This window comes from Dendropsophus ebraccatus, chromosome 13, assembly GCF_027789765.1.
Source record: "Dendropsophus ebraccatus isolate aDenEbr1 chromosome 13, aDenEbr1.pat, whole genome shotgun sequence".
NCBI lineage: Eukaryota > Metazoa > Chordata > Amphibia > Anura > Hylidae > Dendropsophus > Dendropsophus ebraccatus.
This window is the reverse complement of record NC_091466.1, coordinates 60,096,701-60,116,064: the sequence shown is the minus strand read 5'-3', so window position 1 is coordinate 60,116,064 and position 19,364 is coordinate 60,096,701. Positions and strand designations below refer to the sequence as shown.

General features: G+C 41.0%; 1 protein-coding gene across 3 annotated transcripts in view; it reads left to right on the top strand.

Annotated features, from left to right (window-relative positions):
* The window catches only part of AVEN (apoptosis and caspase activation inhibitor), a 350,669-nt gene that overhangs the window by 226,088 nt on the left and 105,217 nt on the right, over positions 1-19,364 (top strand). The window lies entirely within an intron of this gene.

The window sequence follows — 19,364 nt, the reverse complement described above, 5'->3', positions numbered from 1 at the left end:
ACCTGCCGAACGGACCCAAGGACAGATCTTGGATTAAAAGCAGCTATCCGAAGGTACAAGCGGTTTGGGGAGGCAGATTGTGGTTACAGAGTAGCTTTGAGTTCACAAGGCCTGTCTGTAATAAAATTATTTAAAAAGCAACTACCGTATTTTTCGCTTTATATGACACAACTGATAATAGGACGCACCTAGGTTCTGGAGGAGGAAAATTGGAAAAGGCTGTTTGGAGCTGTACTGCACAGTAAACAGAGTTTGTCTCCGTACATTGTGTAGCAGTTGCAACCTATAACTGCAGCTCATCTTCCATTCAAGTGAATAAGAGCTGAGCTGCAGTTACAGGTCGCCACCTCTGCACAATGAATGGAGACAACTGTGTTGTGCGAAACCGAACTGATTGGCACGGACGCCAGGTGTTGGCGTCCAATCAGTGGCTGATGAGCTATGTATAGAATAGCTCATAAGTCAGTTTTGCCTGAAAACCCTTTTAAAGTTATACTGTCACCCCCTTACTGCATATACTACATTTGGTATCAGTAGCCCTCTGTACCAGGTTGCAGTGGTGCCAAGGAGTTAACCCTGAATAAGCTGTAGGGGGGGTTATCACTTGTGCAGCCGGTTCAGCTGCACAGGGGCCCAGGCCAACAGAGGGCCCCTTCAGGCTCGGATTCTGAGCCTCAGCCTAGCAAACCCCTCAAATGTCCTGGGCCCCGCCACTTGGTTATATGTGTTGTCCATCCACCCATGCACCGTGCGCCTGATCAGATGTCCTGCCAGCGCCAAGATGCCAGCAGCCGCTGCCTGCCCCACATACTGCATTGGATATGTGAGCCATGGCCAGCCACAGCAGCACCATGCTCCTGCCCTGCCTCAGGACAGCGTACCAGTGACGTCTCCTAGTGGTCGTACTTTGGAGAGCATGGCATCGGGCATTCTGATTACCTGGAGGACCACTGGGGGTCAGGTGGGGTATAGTGTGTGGGTATGGGGGTCAGCCAGGATGGGTAGTGTGTGTGAGGATGGTAGGCAGCCAGGATGGGTAGTGTGTGTGGGGATGGTAGACAGCCAGGAATATGGTGGCATTGGTTGCTTATGGGGGGCAGGGCCCAGACAAATTTTTTGCACAGGGGCCCTATTCAGTCTGTGTCTGCCCCTGGGTTAACTTTTAGCTTGGGGGAGTGGGGGAGGCATTCTACAGACCTGAAGATATTAGATGAATGAGTTGCTACTGTCCACAGGATGATGAACTTCTGGTCTGAGAGAGGAGAGAGCTGTGTGCCCAGGTGTGGGAGAGGACAAGCGACAGGCACTGAAACAGCAGCCACCTCAAGATCTCTGCCACTGCTGCAGGAGTTTGTGAGTAGATGTGGAGTGTGGCTGTTACTTGTCACTCATATTTGTGCACACAGCTCTCTCTCCACGATGACCAGAAGCTCCTGATGCTTAGCCCAAGAAACAGTATGTTCGCTCTATACAGTACTTTTTGTATACATAATTCATGTTAAATAATTTTGGTAAATAAAAATATAAACAAAAACCATACTGTAAAATACAGGAAATCTAAAAGAAAGTGCATGCTTATATGTAATTACAGTTGTCACTATAGATTCCCATTTCAACATTTACTAATTTGCATTGTATAACTAAGATATCACCTATTCCAAATATAAGTGCTACTGATAATCCTTATGCAGTTACAGGCCCAAACTGTCCATACTTGCTTGTATGGCAGAATACAGAAATGGAAACCGCAGTAGTAAAACAATGAAAAGGTAAATATATCCCTGGGCTCAATACATTGCTGACTTTCCTTAGGCTGCAGGAACACATTACTCAATCTTCTATAGACTTTACCATATACAGCGTTATTTGGATGGCAGGGTGACAACCCAAGAACTGTATATTCCGCTACCTAAACTAGATCCGATCCCATGAATGATTGCAGGACAGGGGTGGTGCTGTTTTTGCAAGAAAGTAGCCATGTTTTTTCTATTCCTCGATAACCTCTTTAACCCCTTCAGGACGCAGCCAATTTTGCCATTCAGGACACAGCCCTGTTTTTAAAATCTGACTTTATGTGGTAGTAACCTTGTAATGCTTTAACATATCCCAGTGATCCTGACATTATTATGACACATTGTACTTAGACTTGGACTTAGAAGTTAAGCAGTAAATTTTCCTTAAAATTTCCAACATCAATTTTTAAGGAGTTCATTGAGGAGTGGATTTAAGTGGCCTGCATGCTAGTAATTATTGAGATGAATATTTCTGGTAATACCTGCTAAAATAAAGATTACAATTGACATTTTACAGTTGACATTTTAGATTGACATTGACAAATTAGCTTTGCTTTGTGCGCCTGCATCAGAACTCCCCACTGCACACTATGGCCGAAGCGGCTGGAGCCGCTCGCCCCATAGTGTGCACTGACAGGGTTTTCTGTGGCTGCTATTCACTGAATAGCAGTCGCAGAAAACTGAAATGTCAGTTTTCTACAGCACCGCCAGAGATCCCGGCCGGAGAGTACACTATGTGTATGTGCTCCAGCAGGGATTCCATAAAGGCCAGGTAACGTATATTTTTGTATTAATCCCTTTTACGAAAATATACGTTGTGTGTGAACATGGCCTAATACTGTACACTGAACAATTTTACTATAAAGTGGCTAACCCCTTTAAATTTAACCTATCAATGTGTATTGACTGATACAACAACATGAATTGGGTGAGTTTAGGCTATAAACAGGCCGCAGCACATCTCAGCAGATTATAAAATGGGCAGTCCAGAAAGCTCTATGCCAAAGAGTATTGTGTGACTATCAGTCTAATGTGTTACTAGCAGTTGCTGGAATACACTACCCTATTAGCTGGATAGTTTTTAACCCCTTTATGACCAAGCTATTTTTTCATTGTCACCTTCAGAGTGCCATAATCTTTACATATTTTAGTCTTCAAACGTATATGTGGGCTTGTTTTTTGCAGGGCAAGTTGTACTTTTTTATGGCACCATCTTAAGGTACATATGACTTTTTGATTGCTTTCTTTTTCCTTTTTTTCTGAAGGCAAATTAACAAAACACAGCAAGTCTGGTATAGTTTTTATATTTATAGCGTTCACCATGTGGGATAAATATCCACAGCTACTAGGCATCATGATTTTGAGGAAACCACAACAACTAGGCCTCATGGGTATCCAAGCAACCACAAGTACTAGGTATCACTGGTAAACAGGCAACCACAGGTAATAGGCTTTACTGGTATCTAGGCAACCACAGGCACTAGGACTCAGAGGTATCCAGGCAACCACAGGCAGTAGGAATCAGGTATCCAGGCAACCACAACTACTGGGCCTTACTCTTATCCAGCCTCACTGGTATCCAAGCAACCACAGCTACTGGGCAAAATTGGTATTCAAAAAACCTTCTGCGTGGGGGCAACTACTTTAAGGAGGCAGTATTAGGTTTTTTATTAAGAGCCACAGAAGTGGGCATTATTACCATTTTGAGCACTATGGTTGTATGGCTTGAGCATTATGCTTGTATATAAGTGGGTAGGAAGTGCTATAAAAGTGCAGTGCCTAAGGTGACCAGGGTACAGTTAATCCACCACTGACATCCACATCACTGCCATACATACCGCCCATGATGCTGGATTCTTCCTAGCATAGAGGAGACAGCATAACAGACTGCAGCTCAGCCATCCGCATACAATACCAGAACGTGTGTCCCTACCTCCCAACTTTTTGAACAGCCAAAGAGGGACACTTGTGGTTCAGTCTAGGAAAATTTCTATACTTTTTAATTCAAGGATTTAGTCACACATACAGGATCTGCTGCAGATTGATGCAATCACACATACAGATCCTATTCACACATCAGTAACCCTATCTGTACCTGCAGACCTGCAGCAACAGACAGGATTACGGATGTGTGTCAGTAACTGGCCGCATTTGCAGGGACCCACTGATTAAGGGTGACATAGATGCACAATAGCTTAATTTTTTGTGGCACAGATCATGGCCCCAGATGTGTGTATGGAGCCATATGATCTGCATATGTGACATGGGCCATAATGTCACATGATTCATCTGAATATAACAATTTTTAGGATCCAACTTGCACCACATGATAGAATGATATGCAAGGTCTATTATACAGTAAGAAACCAGACACTTTCTAGAGCAACATAGAAAGTTTATTAATGCAAATGGAATTCCTAGGTCAAAAAGAGGGATATGTAAGGGGCACAGAGGGACGTGGGTCAAAAGTAGGGACGTCACAGTATAGTGGTATTGGTCAGGTCTGGTATGGCAGTGTTATCCAGTCACAGTATGGCGGAATTGTTCAGGTCTGGTGTGGCGATGTTATTTAGTCACAGTATAGTGGTATTGGTCAGGTCTGGTATGGTGGTATTGGTCAGGTCTAGTGGTGTTATCCAGTCACAGTATGTTGGTATTGGTCAGGTCTGGTATAGTGGTGTTATCCAGTCACAGTATGGTGGTATTGGTCAGGTCTGGTATGACGGTGTTATCCAGTCACAGTGTGGTGGTATTGGTCAGATCTGGTATGGCAGTGTTATCCAGTCACAGTATGGCGGTATTGGTCAGGTGTGGTATGGCGGTGTTATCCAGTCACAGTGTGGTGGTATTGGTCAGGTCTGGTGTGGTGGTGTTATCCAATCACAGTATGGTGGTATTGGTCAGGTGTGGTATGGCGGTGTTATCCAGTCACAGTATGGTGGTATTGGTCAGGTCTGGTATGTGTTAAATGTGACGTCTGGGGCTATTACCTACCAATCTACTAATCCTGTGGTGAGAATTTCTTCAGGCAATATGCAGACTGCTCTAAACATTGATTCAATGTGGAAATTTGTGTATGTTTTAAGCAGTTAAAAACCATGAAAAACACAATTCAGACAATGTTTCTAAGTGTAGAGAAATGCATGTGGCCAAAACCAGTCTCCCCCACGCTCCCCAAGATGGGGTGTCTTCAGGTTTAGTGACTAGGGCAGCAGCAGCTGTTAATACGGCCCTGTATGTGAGATGTGGTTCTGAATAACAGGCTTGTGAGGAGCAGATGATACAGCTGACAGCATGGCAGAGGTGTGTGCTCTGTAATAGATGTCCACCAAGCAGTCAAGCTTTTTTTTTTTTTAGACCTGAGCAGTATTCTAGTGCCAGATTCTACCTTTGAATAAAGGACTCTGTTCCACATAAGTCTGCAAGCTTGCATAGTTACAACAGTTCGAGAAGGACCAGGGCAGGCACAGTATTGAGACTCCACACTGTGACCATGGAACTTGTGAGCACGTCCATGCAAAAAGAGTTTATATATATAAGAATATTCTGTTTTCCTTGAAAATATGTAAAAATCACAGAATTCCGCTGCCTTCCAAACAGCTTCAGCATGTCACAATGACTTTACTATTCAGTTTGCTGGTTTTACTTCTGCACATTTAATCCAGTAAATCATTAGGTCTGGTGGTTATGCACAAAATGATTGCAAGTATTTCCTTGGCAGCCCCTGATAAAAAGTAACTGTTACATGAATTACCTGCAAACATTTCCAAATCATTTTCAGGCACTTTGCAGAGGTCATACTTCAAAAGCTCGGCATAGGCCTCGGTTTCCTAGTATTAATCCAAAACTAGAGAATAACCTAATTCTACCAAGCCATTTACCAAAAGGAAAATGTAAACTTTAATCCTTGGATGAAGTAAAATTCAGGGTGCGTTCACACGTAGAGGATCTGCAGCACATCTGCAGCAGATTTAATGGCCCAGATTTGATTTGCTTTGCAACTTCAAATCTGCGCCATCAAATCTTCTGCGGATCCTGCACATGTGAACGCACCCTTAAAGTGTGTTCCAATGATTATGCTGCCATTCTGTGTATCCTGACCCATGTCTGTTTGTAAGGTTAGGCTTGCCTGTCTGACCCTTTTTGTATAATTTGTCCCTCGGACCCACTGTGTGGCGCAGTGAAAACGTAGGCGCACTGACATGAGGAACGTGGCGCACCAATGTGATGTCACATCAATAATGTATTTGGAATTACGCCTAGAGGGGTAATAATTACAGCCGAGGAACTCCCAGGGGACGCAGGAGAACGCCCAAGGGACCATGACTAATGAATAGCTGCTGACGCCCAAATGGCTACCTGGAGCTGATTTGAATGCAGCACGCAAGTTTTAAAAAGTGAGTTTTTGGCTTATAGGTTTTATGGACGGAGCGTAGAAAAACATGTGTGAAGTGTGCTGGGTGATGCAAGAGCACATTTCTATAGGTTAATAGGCAATTTTTAGGTGATTGGTTTACTTAAAAAAATTCGGCTGCTGGGTATTGGAAGTGCCCCCAATAAAATAATGTTTAGTTGGCCATAACACTTAATCTGTGAGTACATAACCGGACGTTTGTTTGTAGACGTGTACCGGCTGTCTTTAGCGTAGGAGTAAATACTGTATGGAATCCTCTACTCTGGCTCATTTTCTTTATTCTTAGGGTTGGATTCCTTGTTACCATTTTAATTACAAGGTTTGCAGCATCAGTCACTTTCAAACAAGCGATGTATTGACTTCTAAAACCCATTAACTGCTCATATAACAAAACCAGATATTGACTTGTTTTGAGCTGGAAAGGAAGGGGAAGGCAAGGTCATTATCCTCAATGAAATAGCAATATAGCTCCAGATTTACTCAGAAGGATATACTGTGTCCTTACACTGATTTCTTCAACATTATTTTCTCAGTTGGATCCCACTGAAAAAAATATAGCTGTTGTGGCTAAAGAAATGCTAAAATGGCTAATATGATAGAACTTAGTGTGCTTCCATATGTGGGCTGCCCTTCTATCCATACAAATGCAAATCATAGCTTATCGATAACCATTATGTGTGAATGCCGCTCATAGTGACATTCATGTTCACAGTGGGCTTTGCTGCCTAGCACCTGGCTCTCCTGAGAGTCGTTAATGGGCATCGATGATACTGCCTGCTCAGCAGGAAGGTCTTTCCTCTCTGCTGGTAACAAGCATTTTATTGATGGAGATATCAGAAATATCCAATTATTTCTAGTTTGAAAGATTATCGGGGCACATTTAGTAAAACTTGTTAATTCTTAGACAGTGTAAACTTGGACTCGACTATCAATGTTCCAGATTTATTACAGCGACTCATGCAGCCTGGTAAATATATTGACTATATCTACTATCTACAACCTACTGTATAGGCTATATTTACACAATGTCAAAAATAAAGAAAAGGCGGCCGATTTTAATATTTAAAATAACGCCTGTTTTTGGCGCGATTTAACTGACTGCAATGGCAATGCTTTGAAGTCAATGGGAAGACGGATGTCTAATGCACACAATGTATTGAATAATGGACGTTTTTACCGCGGACGTCAAAATAATGAACATGATCATTATTCTCGGACGTCTTTTGCAAACAGCGGACGGTTTTTATTAGTTGTTCACACACCGTTTTTCTTTTTCCACCGTTCTTTCTCCTTTTTTACTATTAAATTCAATGGACTTTTCAATTAAGCCACACCCAAAGTCCAATTAGTAACCCCAAACTAGAATAATGTACTAACAGCCATCATTGCACTAAGGGAAGGCTAGGCAGCTGAATAACGTCCGTTATTTTAGTCTCAAAATAACGGACGTCATTTTAAATGGAGCTCAAAAGACGTTGTGTGAACATAGCCACAAAATGGCTTAAACCACATCAGTATTATGCACCAGAAATCTCATGCAATTGGGTGCACAGTGTCACAAGGGTGCCATGCCTCCTCCCTTATGCTTGAAAAAGGTTCCAGTTTGGAGCTGAAACATTGCATATTTTTGTATATCTGATGTATATTTGATAGAATAAAGAGCACGTTTTGATCCACTGTACTTGTTGTAGTGCCAAGAAGTATATATAGTGAGTCAAAAGTCTCAGGACATCATTTTATTTTACAAATGAAAGGGAAAATTATCTGAATATTCCAGCAAGTAATGGGTAATGGCCTTTCTTTTAAGCTATGTCCAACACATGGCCACCATCTTTAAAGCCTCCATATTGGATCCAGGGTAAGAGGTAGGTGGTTATGTAGCATATTGTCTCAGAAGTTGATTGCTGCAAGTTATCAACACTGAAAATTGTGTTTAGCTTCTAGTTTGTGTTCTGGACAAAAATTTGAACACATCAAATAGCTGTGCATCACAGGGAGCATTCCCAGTGGTTGTTTCAACTTTCTGTGCATGAAGACTTTCAAAATGGCAGCCTAAGAGTATCCTGAGACTTTTCACTAACCCTTGAAATACATAAAGCTTCCAAAAAATGCAGATCAGGCAGCAATTTTCTAAATAATGCGCCACCAATAACATAACTACATGATAGATCTATTATATAATTAATTCTTGAAATGTCTGATTCCTGTAATACATAGGGGGAAAAAAAAATAAACAGCGGAATTTCACCTAAATTCTGCCACTTTTTTTTTCCCGTTAAGCTATACTAATTGATTAACTTGCCAGCATTAAGCTGAAGAGGAATTGAACCAGATAGGAGTAATAGGAGATATGGCTGCTATGGTTGGTCAGCCAAGGGTTGAAGAAAATGAGTACAGCAGCAGGTAGCCCAGGAGGATAGTCAGATGAGCTGGTATTGAAGCAAAACCAAGGGTATAGAGCATGGATGGGTAAGTACATGATCAATCTGTTGTGTAATGGATTCTTACAGATTATATTGACTTATTATAGAGCAATCAGGTTATTGTTAATAAAAAGAACGGTGCTGGCTGCTCTCTTTTGTCTATTAAAAAGCAATGGAAAGCTGTAATGTAATGGACCCTAAAGTGTGAACAGAGCCTTAATCATGTAATCCATGTAAACCAAAGTCCATTCATATTAAGAGGTGCCATCAGCTTTTACATTAGGGGTTGTCCAGCGTAAATCTTTTTCTTTTAAATCAACTGGTTTCAGAACGTTATATAGATTTGTAATTTACTTCTGTTTAAAAATCTCCAGTCTTCCCATAATTATTAGCTGCTATGTGTCCTGCAGGAAATGTTGTTTTCTTTTTCCCAGACAGGAACTGTCCAGAGTAAGATAGGTTTTCTATGGGGATTTGCTGCTGCTTTGGACAGTTCCTCTCTCGGACAGAGATGTCAACTGATACGTTTGGGAAGACTTGAGATTTTTAAACAGAAGTAAATTACAAATCTATATAACTTTCTGAAACCAATTAAAAGAAATACATTTTTGCTAGATAACCCCATTGATATCAACATCCACAGTTATCATGTATCATAAAAACTGGTTTGTCTCTTGTTAGATTGTTGAGTTACAAAGTATCTCTTACCATAAGCACATGATAGATAAAGGACTCTAGAGCTCTGTTTAGACCTTGCAGTTATTTTCAGAGCATCCTTCCACTTGATTGGAATCACATATTACATTATTGTGAATGGAACAGGAACTCTGTAGAATATTTCTCCTATGTAATGGAAACTAATAGTCACTAGATGGCATAATAACTTCAACCTGGTAAAAAAGAAACCTCACAAAAAACCATATAGTTTACAACTAATATTAATGCTACACAGAATTCACATTTGATTTGATTTTCAAGAGAAATTGGCAATTTCAAGCAGCAAATAAGAATGATTTCAATTTACAACATATCAAATTACGCAATTTAACTAAATAATGACATAGTAAACCTCCATGTGGAGTATTAAACCTCCCTGGAAATGGAAATTATGAAAAATATGATACTTCAGAAGAATTGCACAAAAAAAAGGCGATGATTTTTTTCACTGCCTTGCTTATAATTACCTGAAAAATGCTAAAATCTGTTCCAGTTTATAGCTAGGTCTACAGCTCATGAGCTAGTACCCCTCATGTGCTACCTCAGGACATGTACAGTAATACTGCCATATACTGCACATATCAGATTTCTATATACTGTACACATATATTATGATATACACTCAACTAGGGGGAGACTGCACTACCATTATTATATTATGATATACTGTACACATACATGCTGCTACAATATATACTTTACTTACATATATCTTCCTGAACTATAGTCATAGACAATACTGCTATAGGCTATGTTAACACAATGGGGGAGATTTATCAAACTGGTGTAAAGTAGAATTGCCTTAGTTGCCCCTAGCAACCAATCAGATTCCACTTTTCATTCCTCACAGATTATTTGAAAAATGAAAGGTGGAATCTTGATTGGTTGCTAGGGGCAACTAAAACAATACTACTTTAAACCAGTTTGATAAATCTCCCCCAATGTTTTTTTTTTTGGTCCGTTATTCAGCAGCCATGATTTTAAATAAAAAATACAGCCATATTGTGCCAAAAGAGTGCTGTGAAATGGCCATATACTGTTCACACTGTGTATCACTACATTCGGTGTTTTAACACATAGGGGGACATTTTTTAAGTCCAGCGTTTTCTGCGCTGGGTTTAAAAATGTCCCAGCAGCTCCGACAATACGGAGATTTATGTAGAGGCGCACTGCTTCTACATAAATCCCATGCGCACCAGCGTGTGCACCGAAGAAACCTACACAAGCTCAGAGCTGATGTAGGTTTCCTAAACATTTTTCGTCGAGAAAAATGATAAATTAAGCGGACCGAGAGTCCACGCTCCCCCCGTTCCACACCCCCTCCCTGCCGCCTGGTGCGACGGGCGGAAAATGGCCAGATGCGAATATTTATTTGCAAAAACATTTGCGAATAAATCTATTCGCATCTGGCCATTTTCCGCAAAAAACAAAACAAAAACTTTTTGGCTTGATAAATGTCCCGCATAGTATTGCTTTATACTCTTCCTATATTTTATACACAGGTATGTTATTGCAATACACTTTATAAAATATATAACATAACAGTGTAATTTACTTACATATCATGTTTCTCTATACTGTCCCCACATCCATTGCTATACTCTATATATTATACACCTAGTTTTGTTATTCTGTATGCTGTTACATTGTACTCACATATTATATACAGTACATATAATATCTGGAATAGCTATTAGTGTTGAGCTTTGGGTCCATGAAAAGTGCTCCAGGTGCCTGAAAAGTCCATCTTTTCCAGGCACCCAGAAACAAGATGCCCTGAGCTCAATTTTAAATTGCAAAGGGTCTAAATACAGGTATGCCCACATAGTGCTGCCATTGCTGTTTTTGCCATTATCATAATAAAATTGTGGCAAATATTATGACCATAAGTTTTCTGAAAATTTTGCCGTGGGAATAAACCTTACTAGAGATAAGCGAATTTACATTACAAACTAAGCAAATCGCTTTGTGTGTTTAGCACTCGGCTTATACGCCGGCTGCCTTTGATCTGTGTTGCTCCCTTTCACGCCATCCCAGGTACCTGGAAAAGCTGTATCCATTCCTGGGAATCTGGGAAAAATTTCCCAGGACTGGATCCAGCTTTTCCAGGTACCCGAGGTGGAGCTGCAGGGAGTGGCACAGAGATCAAAGACAGCCAGCACATAAGCCAAGTTCCGAGCAAATGATGCATCTCTAAACCTTACATGTAGAATTTAGGGTATGTCCACACAATGCTTCGAGCCAAAAATTTGGGCATATTTTGATAATTCCGTCCGTAAATAATGATCATGATTATTATTTATGTCCGTATTTTAAGGGTATGTGTGTAAACATACATTTGAAGTAAAAATACCATCTACTGTACATTTTTTAGTTAGTTACTGAAATATCTCTTTTTTCTAATGTTTCTATTTTCTGATTGTACATTTTTTGATCATTAATATGGCATCTGTCGTTTTGCCTGAGCTGTTTTAACAGCAGTTAGAGATACGCTTTACAGTAAGCCCCAGGATAATAGACACAATAGGCTGGCCCAAATCCAAGTCACTAGAATGTGCAGAGGTCATTCTACAGAGAGGGAGAGGCTGAGCTGTGAACTTTTGCTTTTGCCTTATCTATTTACTGGTGCCACCTTTTTTTATTAATTTTTTGTATTTTTTATTTTCTCACAAATGAAAACAAAATTTATGTTCTTACACATAAAAGTATTACATACATTCCATCCCCATCCCCTTATCTCCTCCAGGCACAACAGGCAAAAAAAAACCCCTTTTCAACAATCCCGCTATATTTATTTTCCCCAGATCTTCAACCAACAAGCTGTATCCTTTCCTGCCCTTTTAGCCAGCATCTCCTCATAGTTCTTTATTTTAATAGTTAACGTGTAACTTCCGTAGCGATGTGTCAGAAGTGTGTCATAGCCACATGCCAGAAGTGCGTATCAGTCGGGGTCCAGCTGATGAGAGCACCACTGATCGGTAGAATGAAGGGGCAGGCGTGCGCCCTTCATCACCTTCGACGGGGTTCTCAGCAGCCGGATCCCAACTGATACTCACTTCTGGCATGTCGCTATGACATGTCAGAAGTTTTTTAAATGGTAGTTACACTTTAACCCTCTCCATTCTTCAATCAAGGGGGGTGGGGGTTTACATTCAACCCATCTTCTCACATTCATTACTTTTGCACACCCCAGGACTTTATTTACTAGCGAATTAGTTTTACCATCTTCTACCAGGCCCCACAATACCACTTCTAATACTGTGATTTAAGAATGTATTTTTATATTCAAGACCTGCCCAATATACTCCTTCACCTTACCCCAAAATAGGCAATCCCTGGACATGCCCATACCAAATGTATCAGGTCTACCATCTCCTCCTGGCATTTCACACAAGACTCTTGGGTGCCATTCACAAGTACTCTGGCCACAGGGTGTGTATACATTAGTTTAATCCATGCTATAAATCTTATGCCTAACCCTAAGGTCTCAAGGGTCTTCTACAAGAAGCCCCACTCCACCCTCTCGAATGCCTTTAGAGTGCTGAGCAACAGGATGGAGTGGGGCTTCTCCCACTCAATCTGTACATTTGCATAAACTCTTGTAATATTCTCAAAAATTGACCTCCCAAGGACAAATCCCACCTGCTCAGGACCCACTAAACCAGTTACTACCTCTGCCGATCTCCGGGCCAACAACTTTGCAAAGATTTTGCAGTCAGTGTTGAGCAGGGAGATTGGATTGGATTGGTAGGATTCAACCATCAGAGGATCCTTATTCTTCTTTGGAATCAATGCGATGTTTGCCTGACACATGGACTCGGGGAGGATGCCTTCTTTGTTTACAGGATTCATTAACAAACATGGCCTCTGAACATATACTTGACAAAAAGAAATCCATAATCCTACCTCAGATCCCCTCCTGATCACAGACGATGTCCCCCGCTCACTCCGAATAGCTGCCACATAGTAATACTTCCCTTAGGTCTTTAAAATATTAGCTAGGAGTTTCCCAGGTTTCCCTGTTTTTACAAATCTCTTCTGACCCATAAAGAAGATCTTGTGTTGTGCTTTACTAGTGAGGAATTGGGCATAACTGCTCTTTAGGGATGATTATCATTTGAAAAATCGCCAGATTGTTCGGATTTGAACGATGATTGTTTAGTGTAATAGCAGACAACGATTAAACGAGGTGGTCGTTTGATAGAATTTGGACCTATTTTTGTCGTTCAGTCATTTACAGTAGCGACAAATGCAATAGTGACGACAAGATGACCTCAAGAACGATCCTAAGTAACAAGGTTGTTTACCATAGTGGTTGTTTGAGATCGTTTAATGTTAATCTTTGATCATCCCTTTGATAATCTTTGATTAGTACCCCTCAACTATCCAATTTGAACAAAGAAGAGTGTTGGCAGAAAAAGACCACTGGGTCCATCTAGTCTGCCCTTTTAGTATTTCCTTTCGTATTATCTTAGGATAGATGTATGTTTATTTCAGGTATGTTTACATTCAGTTATTGTAGATTTACCTACCACATCTGCTGGAAGTTTATTCCAGGCATCTACTACCCTTTCAGTACAGTAATATTATCTCATGTTGCTTCTGATCTTTTCCTCAACTAATCTCAGATTGTGGACCCTTGTTCTTGATTTCAGTTTTTTTTTCTAAACTAAAAACACTTCCCTCCTCAACCTTATTTTGTCTTTTAACATAGTTAAAGGTTTCGAGCATGTCCATTCTTTGTTTTCTTACCTCCAGACTATACAAATCCAAATCTTTAGGTCTTAGGTTTTATGCTTGACAGCTTCCACCATTTTTGTAGCCTTCTTTGGACCTGTTCTACTTTAGCAATATCTTTCTGTAAGTGAGGTTTCCAGAACTGGACACAGTATTCCAGATTTACTATGCCACATGTGGCTGTGGGAAGGTATATGTTGGCCTAACCGAGAGAATTGAAAATACGAGTGAGGAAACCCGTGAGGGGGATCATTGCCAACTGACAACTATCGCCTGTCACTTTAAATTATACCATGACTGTGATCCGAGAACCTTCCGTGTCAGGGATATAGAAAGAGTTGAAGGAAAGATTAGAGGTGGTAAGGTGAGAAAAATCCTTGCCCAGAAGGAATGTCGTTGGATTTCTGTACTGGGTACATTAACCCCGAAAGGGTTTAATGAACATCAGAACTTTGCTCCTTTTCTATGAATCATGATCATTAGTTTTATCCTGCAGGTCTTTTTATTTTTTGGTCTTTGTCCTTTGTGTATGTTATATTTGTATATTTTTATGTTTTAAGTTATTAATGTGGTGATGGGGATCAAGTTAAAGTATGGGATTTTTCCAGCGGCAAGATATGAGGGGCAATGATTGTCAAGATCAACACCACTAGGAAGATTATGAGAAAATCTTGTTGTATGATGGGGAATGGCCAGAGCTATGGGGAGGATGGGAGTGCGTGTAATATAAACTTATCTATTTGGGCACGTGCACCTTATTACCATTTTATTATGAATTTATATCTACATATATATATATATATATATATATATATATATATATATATATATATATATAATGTCCACAATAGAGCGCACTCCCAGTTCCAGTGCTGGAGTGCCAAGCAACGGAGATTGGATAAAAATCTCCACTAAATAAATCCAAGAATTTTGCGGCACATCCGTATAGTGAAAAAAAGTTGTGGTATTTATTGGTACATCAAAAAGCAAGTGCAACGTTTCAGTCTCATCTCGAGACCTTTCTCAAGCAAATACAAACAGTAACTCATATCCTTTTATAGTGTGTAGCAAATCATGATTAACAGGTGATTAGAAGTGATAAGGAGTGATACAAATCTGGTGCAGAAAATAGTGATAAATAAGGTTCTATATACTGAACAAATTATGAGATGTGAATACATATGATACACTCAGTGTGTTATACATTCATATGTGTAAAAGTATATTTAAAATCAGACGGCGGAGTTGGCTTCCACTTGTCACTGCTCTATCAGTTAAAGCAAAAAAAACAGGCATAAATAGCATATTCACAGTAAGTGCCCAGTCTTGAATATCTGTATCATAGACTGTCTTAGAAAAGTCACTGTGAAATAATCCTCAGGGAAAGTCCGTTGTCAGAACGTCAGAATGTGTAAAACTGGGCGACTTCACCGGGTATCTCCTGAGCCACAGTGTGGTCTTAGTTGAGATACGCGTTGTAATGAGTGCTATGTGCCTTTGAAGCTCAGGGGCGCATGGCTCTCAAGCCGGATAACCTGCTATTCAAAGGAAGGAGTTCCAAGATCTACCCCGCTGACCTGACTGAACACTATTCAGACGTCTACGGACCAATGCGTTTTTTTTTACATTCTGACGTTCTGACAACGGACTTTCCCTGAGGATTATTTCACAGTGACTTTTCTAAGACAGTCTATGATACAGATATTCAAGACTGGGCACTTACTGTGAATATGCTATTTATGCCTGTTTTTTTTGCTTTAACTGATAGAGCAGTGACAAGTGGAAGCCAACTCCGCCGTCTGATTTTAAATATACTTTTACACATATGAATGTATAACACACTGAGTGTATCATATGTATTCACATCTCATAATTTGTTCAGTATATAGAACCTTATTTATCACTATTTTCTGCACCAGATTTGTATCACTCCTTATCACTTCTAATCACCTGTTAATCATGATTTGCTACACACTATAAAAGGATATGAGTTACTGTTTGTATTTGCTTGAGAAAGGTCTCGAGATGAGACTGAAACGTTGCACTTGCTTTTTGATGTACCAATAAATACCACAACTTTTTTTCACTATACGGATGTGCCGCAAAATTCTTGGATTTATATATATATATATATATACTAGAAAATGTACCCGGCGCTGCCCGGGTATAAAGTGTCAGTGTGTTAATTAGATTTGTTCTAAGGTGCCCAGGAGGCCAAGCTAAAGGTATTGTTTCATCTGAGTTAATCAGTGGAATTAGTGTATACCTGTAGTGCATAGTTGGAGGGGTTCTGTATACCCACAATGTATAGTTTTTAGGGGTCTCGCATATCTGTAGTGCATAGTTGGGGGGGCTGTATACCTATAGTGTATAGTTGGGGGGGGGTCCTGTATACCTGTAGTGTGTATTTGGGGGGGGGCTGTATACCTGTAGTGTATAGTTGAGGGAGGTCCTGTATACCTGCAGTGTACAGTTGGTGAAGGTCCTGTATACCTGTACTGTATAGTTCGGGGGTCCTGTATACCTGTAGTATATAGTTGGTGCTGTATACCTGTAATGTATAGTTGGTGGAGGTCTTGTATACCTGTAGTTTATAGTTTGAGGGTCCTGGATACCTGTAGTGTATAATTGGTGGAGGTCTTGTATACCTGTAGTATATAGTTCGGGGGTCCTGTATACCTGTAGTAAATAGTTTGAGGGTCCTGTATAACTATAGTATAGAGTTGGTGGAGGTCCTGTATACCTGTAGTGTATAGTTTGGGGTCCTATATACCTGTAGTATATAGCTGGTGGAGTTCCTGTATACCTGTAGTATATTTGGAGTCCTGTATACTTGTAGTATAGAGTTGGTGAAGGTGCAGTATACCTGTATTATAGAGTTGGTGTAGGTCCTGTATACCTGTAGTGTATAGTTTTGAGGTCCTGTATACCTGTAGTGTATAGTTTGGGGTCCTATATACCTGTAGTATATAGATGGTGGAGTTCCTGTATACCTGTAGTGTATAGTTTTGGGGTCCTGTATACCTGTAGTGTATAGTTTGGGGTCCTGTATACCTGTAGTATATAGTTGGTGGAGGTCCTTTATACCTGAAGTATATAGTTGGTGGAGGTCCTGTATACCTGTAGTATATAGTTTTGGGGTCCTGTATACGTGTAGTGTAAAGTTTAAGGGTCCTGTATACCTGTAGTATATAGTTTTGTGGAGGTCACGTGCACCTGTAGTGTATAGTTTTGGGGTCCTGTATACCTGTAGTGTCCTGTCCTGTATACCTGCAGGGTTGTATTTACCCGTATGGCAGTGTTATTCAGTCACAGTGTGTCGGTATTGGTTATGTCTGGTATGGCGGTGTTATCCAGTCACAGTATGGCGGTATTGGTCAGGTCTGGTATAGCGGTGTTATCCAGTCACAGTATGGCAGTATTGGTCAGGTCTGATATGATGGTGTTATCCAGTCACAGTATGGCGGTATTGGTCAGGTCTGGGGTGGCGGTGTTACCCAGTCAGTTTGCCGGTATTGGTCAGGTCTGGTATGGCAGTGTTATCCAGTCACAGTATGGCAGTATTGGTCAGGTCTGGTATGACAGTGTTATCCAGCACAGTATAGCGGTATTGGTCACGTCTGGTGTGGCGGTGTTATCCATTCACAGTATGGCGGTATTGGTCAGGTCTTATATGACAGTGTTATCCAGTCACAGTATGGCGGTATTGGTCAGGTCTGGTATGACAGTGTTATCCAGTCACAGTATGGCGGTATTGGTCAGGTCTGGTGTGGCAGTGTTATCCATTCACAGTATGGCGGTATTGGTCAGGTCTGGTGTGGCAGTGTTATCCAGTCACAGTATGGCGGTATTGGTCAGGTCTGGTGTGGCAGTGTTACCCAGTCACAGTTTGGTATACCTGTTGAGCCCTGTGTATACATGTACTGTATGGATGGAGTAGGGGGCCCTGTATATACATGTACTGTATAGATGGCGTAGGGGGTCCTGTATATACATGTACTGTATAGATGGAGTAGGGGGTCCTGTATATACATGTACTGTATAGATGGAGTAGGGGGTCTACCAGTTATTACTGTGGATGTTGTGAGGCAGCTTCCCTAGCAACCATTGCTCCCTGTGAAAATGAAAGCAGTAATCCTATTGGTTGCTAAGGCTCCAACTGCCGTGTCTGCTGCAGCTATTTATATCACCTGTGTTTGCAGTGAGGAGATTTTCCCATTCATCTCTATGGAGCGCTCTTTCCCCTCCCCCTCCCCTCCTGTACATCTGGCGGGGACGGGACCTTCGCAATAACGTTCCCGGGCACCCAATGTATCTGTGTGCCGAATTTGGGGTCAAACGGTTCAGGCGTTTGGAAGTCTATAGAGGACAGACAGACAGACAGAAGGACAGACAGACAGACAGACAGACAGACAGACTTTGATTTTTATGATATAGACTAGAAAATGTACCCGGCGCTGCCCGGGTATAAAGTGTCAGTGTTTTAATTAGATTTGTTCTAAGGTGCCCAAGAGGCCAAGCTAAAGGTATTGTTTCATCAGTTAATCAGTGGAATTAGTGTATACCTGTAGTGCATAGTTGGAGGGGTTCTGTATACCCACAATGTATAGTTTTTAGGGGTCTCCCATATCTGTAGTGCATAGTTGGGGGGGGCTGTATACCTAAAGTGTATAGTTGGGGGGGTCCTGTATACCTGTAGTGTGTAGTTGGGGGGGGCTGTATACCTGTAGTGTATAGTTGAGAGAGGTCCTGTATACCTTCAGTGTACAGTTGGTGAAGGTCCTGTATACCTGTACTGTATAGTTCGGGGGTCCTGTATACCTGTAATGTATAGTTGGTGGAGGTCTTGAATACCTGTAGTTTATAGTTTGAGGGTCCTGGATACCTGTAGTGTATAATTGGTGGAGGTTTTGTATAGTATACCTGTAGTATATAGTTCGGGGGTCCAGTATAGCTGTAGTGCATAGTTTGAGGGTCCTGTATAACTGTAGTATAGAGTTGGTGGAGGTCCTGTATACCTGTAGTGTATAGTTTGGGGTCCTATATACCTGTAGTAAGTATATAGTTGGTGGAGTTCCTGTATACCTGTAGTATATAGCTTTGGGGTCCTGTATACCTGTAGTATAGAGTTGGTGAAGGTGCTGTATATCTGTATTATAGAGTTGGTGTAGGTCCTGTATACCTGTAGTGTATAGTTTTGAGGTCCTGTATACCTGTAGTGTATAGTTTGGGGTCCTATATACCTGTAGTATATAGTTGGTGGAGGTCCTGTGTACCTGA